The sequence below is a fragment of the Chiloscyllium punctatum genome, chromosome 31 (assembly GCF_047496795.1).
Source record: "Chiloscyllium punctatum isolate Juve2018m chromosome 31, sChiPun1.3, whole genome shotgun sequence".
In the NCBI taxonomy this organism is placed as follows: Eukaryota; Metazoa; Chordata; class Chondrichthyes; order Orectolobiformes; family Hemiscylliidae; genus Chiloscyllium; species Chiloscyllium punctatum.
Genome location: NC_092769.1, coordinates 4758536 through 4771906, shown reverse-complemented (window position 1 = coordinate 4771906; position 13371 = coordinate 4758536). Strand labels below are relative to the sequence as shown.

Sequence of the window (13371 nt, the reverse complement as noted above, 5' to 3'; positions counted from 1 at the left end):
CAGATACATTTGTAGCTGAAAAGAGTCCGAGAAGATAGACTCAGCTTAAAATTGATTTTTGTCTGGATTGATGAGCTATCATTATCTGCTGCGACATTGACATTGCAGCCGGGCACATCCCAGCAGCTGTGCGAGTCGGAGAGGGATCATGGAACCCTTTTCATGTGACTTTGCGTCTGTTGTTATGCAGGGGCACAATTGGAAATGCAAGAAAAGGGGCTGGGCGCACGGCTGGTAGTGTGGCCGAGCGGTCTAAGGCGCTGGATCCAGTTTCCAGTCTTGAAAGGGGCGCGGGTTCGAATCCCGCCACTGCCATTTCTGCTGTTTAACTCCAATGCTGCAGCTTGTTAAAATGTTGTTTCTGCCCCCACTGTATTGATGTTGAAAACAAAAGTAAAATGGGTTTGCCTCCCGGGGAATTAACTGTGGTGTGGGACAGTGCCACGCGGAAAATCGCAAACAGCTCTGCTGTTCCAGGCAATTTGAGCGTTTACTGGAACCGAATGGAGACTGTTATTTCATCGCTGTTGTGATGAAACACTGCAGAAACGAACGACTTCCTTACTTTTGCTCCGACTGACCATACTCCGTGAAATTTCCCCGGACCCACAGTTGAGGATTTTTGCTGCTGGAAGTTACCTCAGAAACCCTGTTCACTCGTAATGTGGTGACTCGACTCGTCGTTATTTGGTTTTCTGGCCAATGGGAAAATCGATCCAATGAATTTCGATGTCACATGTTATTGAATTTCTCCCGTTCCGTCCTGGAGGCATCGGAACGGAAAGGGAATCTCATCGAGACTGTGATTGGTGAAATTCACTTTTTATGGCCCCTTCTTATTATGTTCTTTCTTTCTCTCTTTTCAGCATTGTCTGGGAGGTGTTGGTGCACTAAGGCTGCAGTATGTTTGAAAGAGTAGTTTGGAATTGCCCTGTTGTTAGTTGTGAGATTACTTTATGACTCATGCCCTCGGACTGTCTCACATTTAGCATTCATGCATCTCTGTGTCTGAAAATGCATTAGGCATGCCAGTTTTGTTTGTGTTCCGTGTTAAATGCTTACTGTTTTGCGATTCGCTCAGTACATTACGAGTTAACAGGGTTTCTGAGGTAACTTCCAGCGGCAGAAATCCTCAACTGAGGGTCTGGGAAAATTTCACGGAGTATGGTCAGTCGGATCAAAAGTAAGGAAGTCGTTCGTTTCTGCAGTGTTTCACAATACTTCCTTTCCCGTGAGCAGTCGAACAGACGAAACGATTGTGCCACAGACTGCGACGGCAAGCTCTGCTAAAAAGTCATCCTTTAAAGCCGGTGTAAGCAACACAACGGTATTGGGGTACACCGCGTGGAATCAGATACTTCGGTGTATCTCGTCCATGCTCACCACATAGCCAAAGTTAAACAAGTCCCGTTCCCCAGCATTTGGCCCCTATCCCGCTAAACCCATCCTATCCAGAAACTCATCCGATTACCTTTGCAATTTTCTGAGTGTAATCGCCTCCTCCACTTCCTCTGGTAGCTCATTCCAAACACGCACAACCTTCTGTGTGGGAAATGTGCCTCAGTTCCTTTGTCAATTTCAGCCCACTCACCTTAAACCGATGCTCTCGATTTTTCAACTCACCCCAACTTGGGTAAAACACATAAATACTCAGTTTACAACCCTTCCATAAGATCATGTCGCAGCCGTTATGCTGCGGGGAAAGTCGTCCCAGCTTATTCCACCTCGCCCTACGGTCCAAACATTGACGACATCCTTGTCTATATTTTGTCATCAATTTCACGTTGTTTTTTTTTACGTTTTCAAGATGTTAATTACGCTGGACAATAACAAGCTATTGGAAACAGAAAGGTGAAACGTAGAATTGCTTCAACTTTCAGTGCTGGATGCCACTGAGCTGCATAAGGGTGGCGCCGGCTGGTTTCTGTAGTGTAGTGGTCATCACGTTCGCCTAACACGCGAAAGGTCCCCAGTTCGAAACTGGGCAGAAACTGCTTTCTTTTTCAAGTGCAGCCTTTCACATGCACAAGAACGGAGCTTCCTTGCTTGCTTTCCCATCTGCAAACCTGCCTTCGAATTTGCTTGAACGAATCTGCTCTCGTAGTGAAATGCAAGGCAACTCCGTTTAATTACTGTGCAAAGCATTATAAAGTTTTTCTCCAACCTGGTTCTGATCATATGCCATTCTGTTTGAGAGTGTAGTTGCCGCGTTCTGATCCTTCCACGAAAAGCAGTACCGCATTTGCATTCCTTGCGCAAGGCGGCCCGGTTCAAAGGCAGGGAAGAAGCTGATGCGCTGGTGTCACAGCGCACCACGAATTCCTGAACTTGTCTGTCTGTCAAACGTACCCCAAAGTCGTCTCTGAAAGGCTTCATTTGGAAGCTGTCTGTCGTTATTCAACGCGCGAGAGTTGGCACCGGAGGTCCTGAATCATGTTTTGGAGAAGTTCGCACGTTAGTGGCTCATTCAATCAGCAACAGCAATGAAACAAACATACACTCTGAGAGGAACCTCCGGACCTGTGCTGTCATAGCGTCGCTAGTATTAAGGTGCGCCCCGAGATCTAAGCCATGTTGGAACTGAAACGGAGGAATCGACAGAGAGGCTACAGAATGACATCGCATCCATTTAATTTTCTTTAAATCTCTGACGAGCAGGAAAATGTTCACGGGGAGGGCGAGTGGAGAAGTGTGGCAATTGCAGCTCTGGTGAAACTCCTTCTTTGTGATTCACTCAGCAAACAGAGACGTTAAGGTGACTCAGGCGTGAGAGCTCTTCACATCGAGAACAAAAAGCAATCAAGGGCAGTTAGCACCTCTTCCGGAGTGGCGGTGGGGTGAGGTAATTACCTTTTGAGTTCTGTTACTATGTTCAGAAACTGCCTTTTAGATTGAGGTGAACAGAAACTCCATTTCTAAGAAGCACCATGGAAGTTAGCAAAATGTATTGAGTCGCTTCTCGTCGATTCCCGCACAGGTTTCCGACTCACTTGGTATCCATGTGGCTCATGTCCAGGAGTGAACATCTCTGCAGCAAATTGCCCGTTTAAGGTAAAAGGCACGGAAAGTGTCATCTCGAACAGGCTCCGAGGTCAGAGCATCCTCACAATGTGATCTGTCGCTCTCGGAATGTAATGCGACTTCCGGTTTTAGGGTAGAGAACTTTCTTTGGGACCCTTATTCTGCAAAACAGACACAGTGACTGAATAAATGCTGCACGGTATGATTTGGAACACGGCCTGCTCAGCTTTGTGCATTTTCCCTGTAGTCCGGCGTGTTTCGTGTTCCGTGTAAACGTGAAAGTCGTCCTGTTTCGTGCAATGTGTGTAATCATTTAGCAAAGCAAGAATCGAAATTGCAGTAATGTCAAGCAGCTCATGGTTATTTGACCAAATCATAAGCGAACATATATTGTCACGCACTCACAGATACATTTGTAGCTGAAAAGAGTCTGAGAAGATAGACTCAGCTTTTGTCTGGATTGATGGGCTATCATTATCTGCTGCGAAATTGACATTGTAGCCGGGCACATCCCAGCAGCTGTGCGAGTCGGAGAGGGATCATGGAACCCTTTTCATGTGACTTTGCATCTGTTGTTATGCAGGGGCACAATTGGAAATGCAAGACAACTGGCAGTTTGGCCGGCTGGTAGTGTGGCCGAGCGGTCTAAGGCGCTGGATCCAGGTTCCAGTCTTGAAAGGGGCGCGGGTTCGAATCCCGCCACTGCCATTTCTGCTGTTTAACTGCAATGCTGCAGCTTGTCAAAATGCTGTTTCGGTCCCCACTGTATTGATGTTGAAAACAAAAGTAAAATGCGTTTGCTTCCCGGGGAATTAACTGTGTTGTGGGATAGTGCCACTCGGAAAATCGCAAAAAGCTCTGCTGTTCCAGGCAATTTGTGCGTTTACTGGAACCGAATGGAGACTGTTATTTCATCGCTGTTGTGATGAAACACTGCAGAAACGAACGGCTTACTTACTTTTGCTCCGACTGACCATACTCCGTGAAATTTTCCCAGACCCTCAGTTGAGGATTTTTGCTGCTGGAAGTTACCTCAGAAACCCTGTTCACTCGTAATGTGGTGACTCGACTCGTCGTTATTTGGTTTTCTGGCCAATGGGAAAATCGATCCAATGAATTTCGATGTCATATGTTATTGAATTTCTCCCATTTCCTTTATTTCCGTCCTGGAGACATCGGAAGGGAAAGGTAATCTAATCGAGACTGTGATTGGTGAAATTCACTTTTTATGGCCCGTTCTTATTATGTTCTTTCTTTCTCTCTTTCCAGCATTGTCTGGGAAGTGTTGGTGCACTAAGGCTGCAGTATGTTTGAAAGAGTAGTTTGGAATTGCCCTGTTGTTAGTTGTGAGATTACTTTATGACTCATGCCCTCGGACTGTCTCACATTTAGCATTCATGCATCTCTCTGTCTGAAAGTGCATTCGGCATGCCAGTTTTGTTTTTTTTTCTTTGTTAAATGCTTTCTGTTTTGCGATTCGCTCAGTACATTACGAGTTAACAGGGTTTCCGAGGTAACTTCCAGCAGCAAAAATCCCCAACTGGGAAAATTTCACGGAGTATGGTCAGTCGGAGCAAAAGGAAGGAAGTCGTTCGTTTCTGCAGTGTTTCACAATACTACCTTTCCCGTGAGCAGTCGAACAGACTAAACGATTGTGCCACAGACTGCGACGGCAAGCTCTGCGAAAAAGTAATCCTTTAAAGCCGGTGTAAGCAACACGACGGTACTGGGGTACACCGCGTGGAAACAGATACTTCGGTGTATCTCGTCCATGCTCACCACATAGCCAAAATTAAACAAGTCCCGTTCCCCAGCATTTGGCCCCAATCCCGCTAAACCCATCCTATCCAGAAACTCATCCGATTACCTTTGCAATTTTCTGAGTGTAATCGCCTCCTCCACTTCCTCTGGTAGCTCATTCCAAACACGCACAACCTTCTGTGTGGGAAATGTGCCTCAGGTCCTTTGTCAATTTCAGCCCACTCACCTTAAACCGATGCTCTCGATTTTTCAACTCACCCCAACTTGGGTAAAACACATAAATACTCAGTTTACAACCCTTCCGTAAGATCATGTCGCAGCCGTTATGCTGCGGGGAAAGTCGTCCCAGCTTATTCCACCTCGCCCTACGGTCCAAACATTGACGACATCCTTGTCTATATTTTGTCATCAATTTCACGTGGTTTTTTTTACGTTTTCAAGATGTTAATTACGCTGGACAATAACAAGCTATTGGAAACAGAAAGGTGAAACGTAGAATTGCTTCAACTTTCAGTGCTGGATGCCACTAAGCTGCAGTGCGGTAGCCTCCGCTGGTTTCTGTAGTGTCGTGGTCATCACGTTCGCCTAACACGCGTAAGGTCCCCTGTTCGAAACTGGGCGGAAACTGCTTTTTTTTTTCAAGTGCAGCCTTTCACATGCACAAGAACGGAGCTTCCTTGCTTGCTTTCCCATCTTCAAACCTGCCTTCGAATTTGCTTGAACGAATCTGCTCTCGTAGTGAAATGCAAGGCAACTCCATTTAATTACTGTGCAAAGCATTATAAAGTTTTTCTCCAACCTGGTTCTGATCATATGCCATTCTGTTTGAGAGTGTCGTTGCCGCGTTCTGATCCTTCCACGAAAAGCAGTACCGCATTTGCATTCCTTGCGCAGGCGGCCCGGTTCAAAGGCAGGGAAGAAGCTGATGCGCTGGTGTCACAGCGCACCACGAATTCCTGAACTTGTCTGTCTGTCAAACGTACCCCAAAGTCGTCTCTGAAAGGCTTCATTTGGAAGCTGTCTGTCGTTATTCAACGCCGAGAGTTGGCACCGGAGGTCCTGAATCATGTTTTGGAGCAGTTCGCACGTTTGTGGCTCATTCAATCAGCAACAGCAATGAAACAAACATACACTCTAAGAGGAACCTCCGGACCTGTGCTGTCATAGCGTCGCTAGTATTAAGGTCCGACCCGAGATCTAAGCCATGTTGGAACTGAAACGGAGGAATCGACAGAGAGGCTACAGAATGACATCGCATCCATTTAATTTTCTTTAAATCTCTGACGAGCAGGAAAATGTTCACGGGGAGGGCGAGTGGAGAAGTGTGGCAATTGCAGCTCTGGTGAAACTCCTTCTTTGTGATTCACTCAGCAAACAGAGACGTTAAGGTGACTCAGGCGTGAGAGCTCTTCACATCGAGAACAAAAAGCAATCAAGGGCAGTTAGCACCTCTTCCGGAGTGGCGGTGGGGTGAGGTAATTACCTTTTGAGTTCTGTTACTATGTTCAGAAACTGCCTTTTAGATTGAGGTGAACAGAAACTCAATTTCTAAGAAGCACCATGGAAGTTAGCAAAATGTATTGAGTCGCTTCTCGTCGATTCCCGCACAGGTTTCCGACTCACTTGGTATCCATGTGGCTCATGTCCAGGAGTGAACATCTCTGCAGCAAATTGCACGGTTAAGGTAAAAGGCACGGAAAGTGTCATCTCGAACAGGCTCCGAGGTCAGAGCATCCTCACAGTGTGATCTGTCGCTCTCGGAATGTAATGCGACCTCCGGTTTTAGGGTAGAGAACTTTCTTTGGGACCCTTATTCTGCAAAACAGACACAGTGACTGAATAAATGCTGCACGGTATGATTTGGAACACGGCCTGCTCAGCTTTGTGCATTTTCCCTGTAGTCCGGCGTGTTTCGTGTTCCGTGTAAACGTGAAAGTCGTCCTGTTTCGTGCAATGTGTGTAATCATTTAGCAAAGCAAGAATCGAAATTGCAGTAATGTCAAGCAGCTCATGGTTATTTGACCAAATCATAAGCGAACATATATTGTCACGCACTCACAGATACATTTGTAGCTGAAAAGAGTCTGAGAAGATAGACTCAGCTTTTGTCTGGATTGATGGGCTATCATTATCTGCTGCGAAATTGACATTGTAGCCGGGCACATCCCAGCAGCTGTGCGAGTCGGAGAGGGATCATGGAACCCTTTTCATGTGACTTTGCATCTGTTGTTATGCAGGGGCACAATTGGAAATGCAAGACAACTGGCAGTTTGGCCGTCTGGTAGTGTGGCCGAGCGGTCTAAGGCGCTGGATCCAGGTTCCAGTCTTGAAAGGGGCGCGGGTTCGAATCCCGCCACTGCCATTTCTGCTGTTTAACTGCAATGCTGCAGCTTGTCAAAATGCTGTTTCGGTCCCCACTGTATTGATGTTGAAAACAAAAGTAAAATGCGTTTGCTTCCCGGGGAATTAACTGTGTTGTGGGATAGTGCCACTCGGAAAATCGCAAAAAGCTCTGCTGTTCCAGGCAATTTGTGCGTTTACTGGAACCGAATGGAGACTGTTATTTCATCGCTGTTGTGATGAAACACTGCAGAAACGAACGGCTTACTTACTTTTGCTCCGACTGACCATACTCCGTGAAATTTTCCCAGACCCTCAGTTGAGGATTTTTGCTGCTGGAAGTTACCTCAGAAACCCTGTTCACTCGTAATGTGGTGACTCGACTCGTCGTTATTTGGTTTTCTGGCCAATGGGAAAATCGATCCAATGAATTTCGATGTCATATGTTATTGAATTTCTCCCATTTCCTTTATTTCCGTCCTGGAGACATCGGAAGGGAAAGGTAATCTAATCGAGACTGTGATTGGTGAAATTCACTTTTTATGGCCCGTTCTTATTATGTTCTTTCTTTCTCTCTTTCCAGCATTGTCTGGGAAGTGTTGGTGCACTAAGGCTGCAGTATGTTTGAAAGAGTAGTTTGGAATTGCCCTGTTGTTAGTTGTGAGATTACTTTATGACTCATGCCCTCGGACTGTCTCACATTTAGCATTCATGCATCTCTCTGTCTGAAAGTGCATTCGGCATGCCAGTTTTGTTTTTTTTTCTTTGTTAAATGCTTTCTGTTTCGCGATTCGCTCAGTACATTACGAGTTAACAGGGTTTCCGAGGTAACTTCCAGCAGCAAAAATCCCCAACTGGGAAAATTTCACGGAGTATGGTCAGTCGGAGCAAAAGGAAGGAAGTCGTTCGTTTCTGCAGTGTTTCACAATACTACCTTTCCCGTGAGCAGTCGAACAGACTAAACGATTGTGCCACAGACTGCGACGGCAAGCTCTGCGAAAAAGTAATCCTTTAAAGCCGGTGTAAGCAACACGACGGTACTGGGGTACACCGCGTGGAAACAGATACTTCGGTGTATCTCGTCCATGCTCACCACATAGCCAAAATTAAACAAGTCCCGTTCCCCAGCATTTGGCCCCAATCCCGCTAAACCCATCCTATCCAGAAACTCATCCGATTACCTTTGCAATTTTCTGAGTGTAATCGCCTCCTCCACTTCCTCTGGTAGCTCATTCCAAACACGCACAACCTTCTGTGTGGGAAATGTGCCTCAGGTCCTTTGTCAATTTCAGCCCACTCACCTTAAACCGATGCTCTCGATTTTTCAACTCACCCCAACTTGGGTAAAACACATAAATACTCAGTTTACAACCCTTCCGTAAGATCATGTCGCAGCCGTTATGCTGCGGGGAAAGTCGTCCCAGCTTATTCCACCTCGCCCTACGGTCCAAACATTGACGACATCCTTGTCTATATTTTGTCATCAATTTCACGTGGTTTTTTTTACGTTTTCAAGATGTTAATTACGCTGGACAATAACAAGCTATTGGAAACAGAAAGGTGAAACGTAGAATTGCTTCAACTTTCAGTGCTGGATGCCACTAAGCTGCAGTGCGGTAGCCTCCGCTGGTTTCTGTAGTGTCGTGGTCATCACGTTCGCCTAACACGCGTAAGGTCCCCTGTTCGAAACTGGGCGGAAACTGCTTTTTTTTTTCAAGTGCAGCCTTTCACATGCACAAGAACGGAGCTTCCTTGCTTGCTTTCCCATCTTCAAACCTGCCTTCGAATTTGCTTGAACGAATCTGCTCTCGTAGTGAAATGCAAGGCAACTCCATTTAATTACTGTGCAAAGCATTATAAAGTTTTTCTCCAACCTGGTTCTGATCATATGCCATTCTGTTTGAGAGTGTCGTTGCCGCGTTCTGATCCTTCCACGAAAAGCAGTACCGCATTTGCATTCCTTGCGCAGGCGGCCCGGTTCAAAGGCAGGGAAGAAGCTGATGCGCTGGTGTCACAGCGCACCACGAATTCCTGAACTTGTCTGTCTGTCAAACGTACCCCAAAGTCGTCTCTGAAAGGCTTCATTTGGAAGCTGTCTGTCGTTATTCAACGCGCGAGAGTTGGCACCGGAGGTCCTGAATCATGTTTTGGAACAGTTCGCACGTTAGTGGCTCATTCAATCAGCAACAGCAATGAAACAGACATACACTCTGAGAAAAACCTCCGGACCTGTGCTGTCATAGCGTCGCTAGTATTAAGGTGCGCCCCGAGATCTAAGCCATGTTGGAACTGAAACGGAGGAATCGACAGAGAGGCTACAGAATGACATCGCATCCATTTAATTTTCTTTAAATCACTGACGAGCAGGAAAATGTTCACGGGGAGGGCGAGTGGAGAAGTGTGGCAATTGCAGCTCTGGTGAAACTCCTTCTTTGTGATTCATTCAGCAAACAGAGACGTGAAGGTGACTCAGGCGTGAGAGCTCTTCACATCGAGAACAAAAAGCAATCAAGGGCAGTTAGCACCTCTTCCGGAGTGGCGGTGGGGTGAGGTAATTACCTTTTGAGTTCTGTTACTATGTTCAGAAACTGCCTTTTAGATTGAGGTGAACAGAAACTCAATTTCTAAGAAGCACCATGGAAGTTAGCAAAATGTATTGAGTCGCTTCTCGTCGATTCCCGCACAGGTTTCCGGCTCACTTGGTATCCATGTGGCTCATGTCCAGGAGTGAACATCTCTGCAGCAAATTGCCCGTTTAAGGTAAAAGGCACGGAAAGTGTCATCTCGAACAGGCTCCGAGGTCAGAGCATCCTCACAATGTGATCTGTCGCTCTCGGAATGTAATGCGACTTCCGGTTTTAGGGTAGAGAACTTTCTTTGGGACCCTTATTCTGCAAAACAGACACAGTGACTGAATAAATGCTGCACGGTATGATTTGGAACACGGCCTGCTCAGCTTTGTGCATTTTCCCTGTAGTCCGGCGTGTTTCGTGTTCCGTGTAAACGTGAAAGTCGTCCTGTTTCGAGCAATGGGTGTAATCATTTAGCAAAGCAAGAATCGAAATTGCAGTAATGTCAAGCAGCTCATGGTTATTTGACCAAATCATAAGCGAACATATATTGTCACGCACTCACAGATACATTTGTAGCTGAAAAGAGTCTGAGAAGATAGACTCAGCTTTTGTCTGGATTGATGGGCTATCATTATCTGCTGCGAAATTGACATTGTAGCCGGGCACATCCCAGCAGCTGTGCGAGTCGGAGAGGGATCATGGAACCCTTTTCATGTGACTTTGCATCTGTTGTTATGCAGGGGCACAATTGGAAATGCAAGACAACGGGCAGTTTGGCCGGCTGGTAGTGTGGCCGAGCGGTCTAAGGCGCTGGATCCAGGTTCCAGTCTTGAAAGGGGCGCGGGTTCGAATCCCGCCACTGCCATTTCTGCTGTTTAACTGCAATGCTGCAGCTTGTCAAAATGCTGTTTCGGTCCCCACTGTATTGATGTTGAAAACAAAAGTAAAATGCGTTTGCTTCCCGGGGAATTAACTGTGTTGTGGGATAGTGCCACTCGGAAAATCGCAAAAAGCTCTGCTGTTCCAGGCAATTTGTGCGTTCACTGGAACCGAATGGAGACTGTTATTCCATCGCTGTTGTGATGAAACACTGCAGAAACGAACCAATTCCTTACATTTGCTCCGACTGACCATACTCCGTGAAATTTTCCCAGACCCTCAGTTGAGGATTTTTGCTGCTGGAAGTTACCTCAGAAACCCTGTTCACTCGTAATGTGGTGACTCGACTGGTCGTTATTTGGTTTTCTGGCCAATGGGAAAATCGATCCAATGAATTTCGATGTCATATGTTATTGAATTTCTCCCATTTCCTTTATTTCCGTCCTGGAGACATCGGAAGGGAAAGGTAATCTAATCGAGACTGTGATTGGTGAAATTCACTTTTTATGGCCCGTTCTTATTATGTTCTTTCTTTCTCTCTTTCCAGCATTGTCTGGGAAGTGTTGGTGCACTAAGGCTGCAGTATGTTTGAAAGAGTAGTTTGGAATTGCCCTGTTGTTAGTTGTGAGATTACTTTATGACTCATGCCCTCGGACTGTCTCACATTTAGCATTCATGCATCTCTCTGTCTGAAAGTGCATTCGGCATGCCAGTTTTGTTTTTTTTTCTTTGTTAAATGCTTTCTGTTTTGCGATTCGCTCAGTACATTACGAGTTAACAGGGTTTCCGAGGTAACTTCCAGCAGCAAAAATCCCCAACTGGGAAAATTTCACGGAGCATGGTCAGTCGGAGCAAAAGGAAGGAAGTCGTTCGTTTCTGCAGTGTTTCACAATACTACCTTTCCCGTGAGCAGTCGAACAGACTAAACGATTGTGCCACAGACTGCGACGGCAAGCTCTGCGAAAAAGTAATCCTTTAAAGCCGGTGTAAGCAACACGACGGTACTGGGGTACACCGCGTGGAAACAGATACTTCGGTGTATCTCGTCCATGCTCACCACATAGCCAAAATTAAACAAGTCCCGTTCCCCAGCATTTGGCCCCAATCCCGCTAAACCCATCCTATCCAGAAACTCATCCGATTACCTTTGCAATTTTCTGAGTGTAATCGCCTCCTCCACTTCCTCTGGTAGCTCATTCCAAACACGCACAACCTTCTGTGTGGGAAATGTGCCTCAGGTCCTTTGTCAATTTCAGCCCACTCACCTTAAACCGATGCTCTCGATTTTTCAACTCACCCCAACTTGGGTAAAACACATAAATACTCAGTTTACAACCCTTCCGTAAGATCATGTCGCAGCCGTTATGCTGCGGGGAAAGTCGTCCCAGCTTATTCCACCTCGCCCTACGGTCCAAACATTGACGACATCCTTGTCTATATTTTGTCATCAATTTCACGTGGTTTTTTTTACGTTTTCAAGATGTTAATTACGCTGGACAATAACAAGCTATTGGAAACAGAAAGGTGAAACGTAGAATTGCTTCAACTTTCAGTGCTGGATGCCACTAAGCTGCAGTGCGGTAGCCTCCGCTGGTTTCTGTAGTGTCGTGGTCATCACGTTCGCCAAACACGCGTAAGGTCCCCTGTTCGAAACTGGGCGGAAACTGCTTTTTTTTTCAAGTGCAGCCTTTCACATGCACAAGAACGGAGCTTCCTTGCTTGCTTTCCCATCTTCAAACCTGCCTTCGAATTTGCTTGAACGAATCTGCTCTCGTAGTGAAATGCAAGGCAACTCCATTTAATTACTGTGCAAAGCATTATAAAGTTTTTCTCCAACCTGGTTCTGATCATATGCCATTCTGTTTGAGAGTGTCGTTGCCGCGTTCTGATCCTTCCACGAAAAGCAGTACCGCATTTGCATTCCTTGCGCAGGCGGCCCGGTTCAAAGGCAGGGAAGAAGCTGATGCGCTGGTGTCACAGCGCACCACGAATTCCTGAACTTGTCTGTCTGTCAAACGTACCCCAAAGTCGTCTCTGAAAGGCTTCATTTGGAAGCTGTCTGTCGTTATTCAACGCGCGAGAGTTGGCACCGGAGGTCCTGAATCATGTTTTGGAACAGTTCGCACGTTAGTGGCTCATTCAATCAGCAACAGCAATGAAGCAGACATACACTCTGAGAAAAACCTCCGGACCTGTGCTGTCATAGCGTCGCTAGTATTAAGGTGCGCCCCGAGATCGAAGCCATGTTGGAACTGAAACGGAGGAATCGACAGAGAGGCTACAGAATGACATCGCATCCATTTAATTTTCTTTAAATCACTGACGAGCAGGAAAATGTTCACGGGGAGGGTGAGTGGAGAAGTGTGGCAATTGCAGCTCTGGTGAAACTCCTTCTTTGTGATTCACTCAGCAAACAGAGACGTGAAGGTGACTCAGGCGTGAGAGCTCTTCACATCGAGAACAAAAAGCAATCAAGGGCAGTTAGCACCTCTTCCGGAGTGGCGGTGGGGTGAGGTAATTACCTTTTGAGTTCTGTTACTATGTTCAGAAACTGCCTTTTAGATTGAGGTGAACAGAAACTCCATTTCTAAGAAGCACCATGGAAGTTAGCAAAATGTATTGAGTCGCTTCTCGTCGATTCCCGCACAGGTTTCCGGCTCACTTGGTATCCATGTGGCTCATGTCCAGGAGTGAACATCTCTGCAGCAAATTGCCCGTTTAAGGTAAAAGGCACGGAAAGTGTCATCTCGAACAGGCTCCGAGGTCAGAGCATCCTCACAATGTGATCTGTCGCTCT

The 13371-nt window shown here is 46.3% G+C and overlaps 5 non-coding genes across 5 annotated transcripts; all 5 read left to right on the top strand.

The window, feature by feature from the left end:
- The first annotated feature begins 233 nt into the window (after positions 1–233).
- trnal-cag (transfer RNA leucine (anticodon CAG)) lies at positions 234–315 on the top strand. Its single transcript has one exon. It is a non-coding gene; the product is annotated as a tRNA-Leu (tRNA).
- A 1605-nt stretch (positions 316–1920) lies between these two features.
- On the top strand, positions 1921–1993 carry trnav-aac (transfer RNA valine (anticodon AAC)). The gene has a single exon. It is a non-coding gene; the product is annotated as a tRNA-Val (tRNA).
- A 1654-nt stretch (positions 1994–3647) lies between these two features.
- trnal-cag (transfer RNA leucine (anticodon CAG)) lies at positions 3648–3729 on the top strand. Its single transcript has one exon. It is a non-coding gene; the product is annotated as a tRNA-Leu (tRNA).
- Positions 3730–7062: 3333 nt separating this feature from the next.
- Positions 7063–7144, top strand: trnal-cag (transfer RNA leucine (anticodon CAG)). The gene has a single exon. It is a non-coding gene; the product is annotated as a tRNA-Leu (tRNA).
- A 3334-nt stretch (positions 7145–10478) lies between these two features.
- trnal-cag (transfer RNA leucine (anticodon CAG)) lies at positions 10479–10560 on the top strand. The gene has a single exon. It is a non-coding gene; the product is annotated as a tRNA-Leu (tRNA).
- Positions 10561–13371: the final 2811 nt, after the last annotated feature.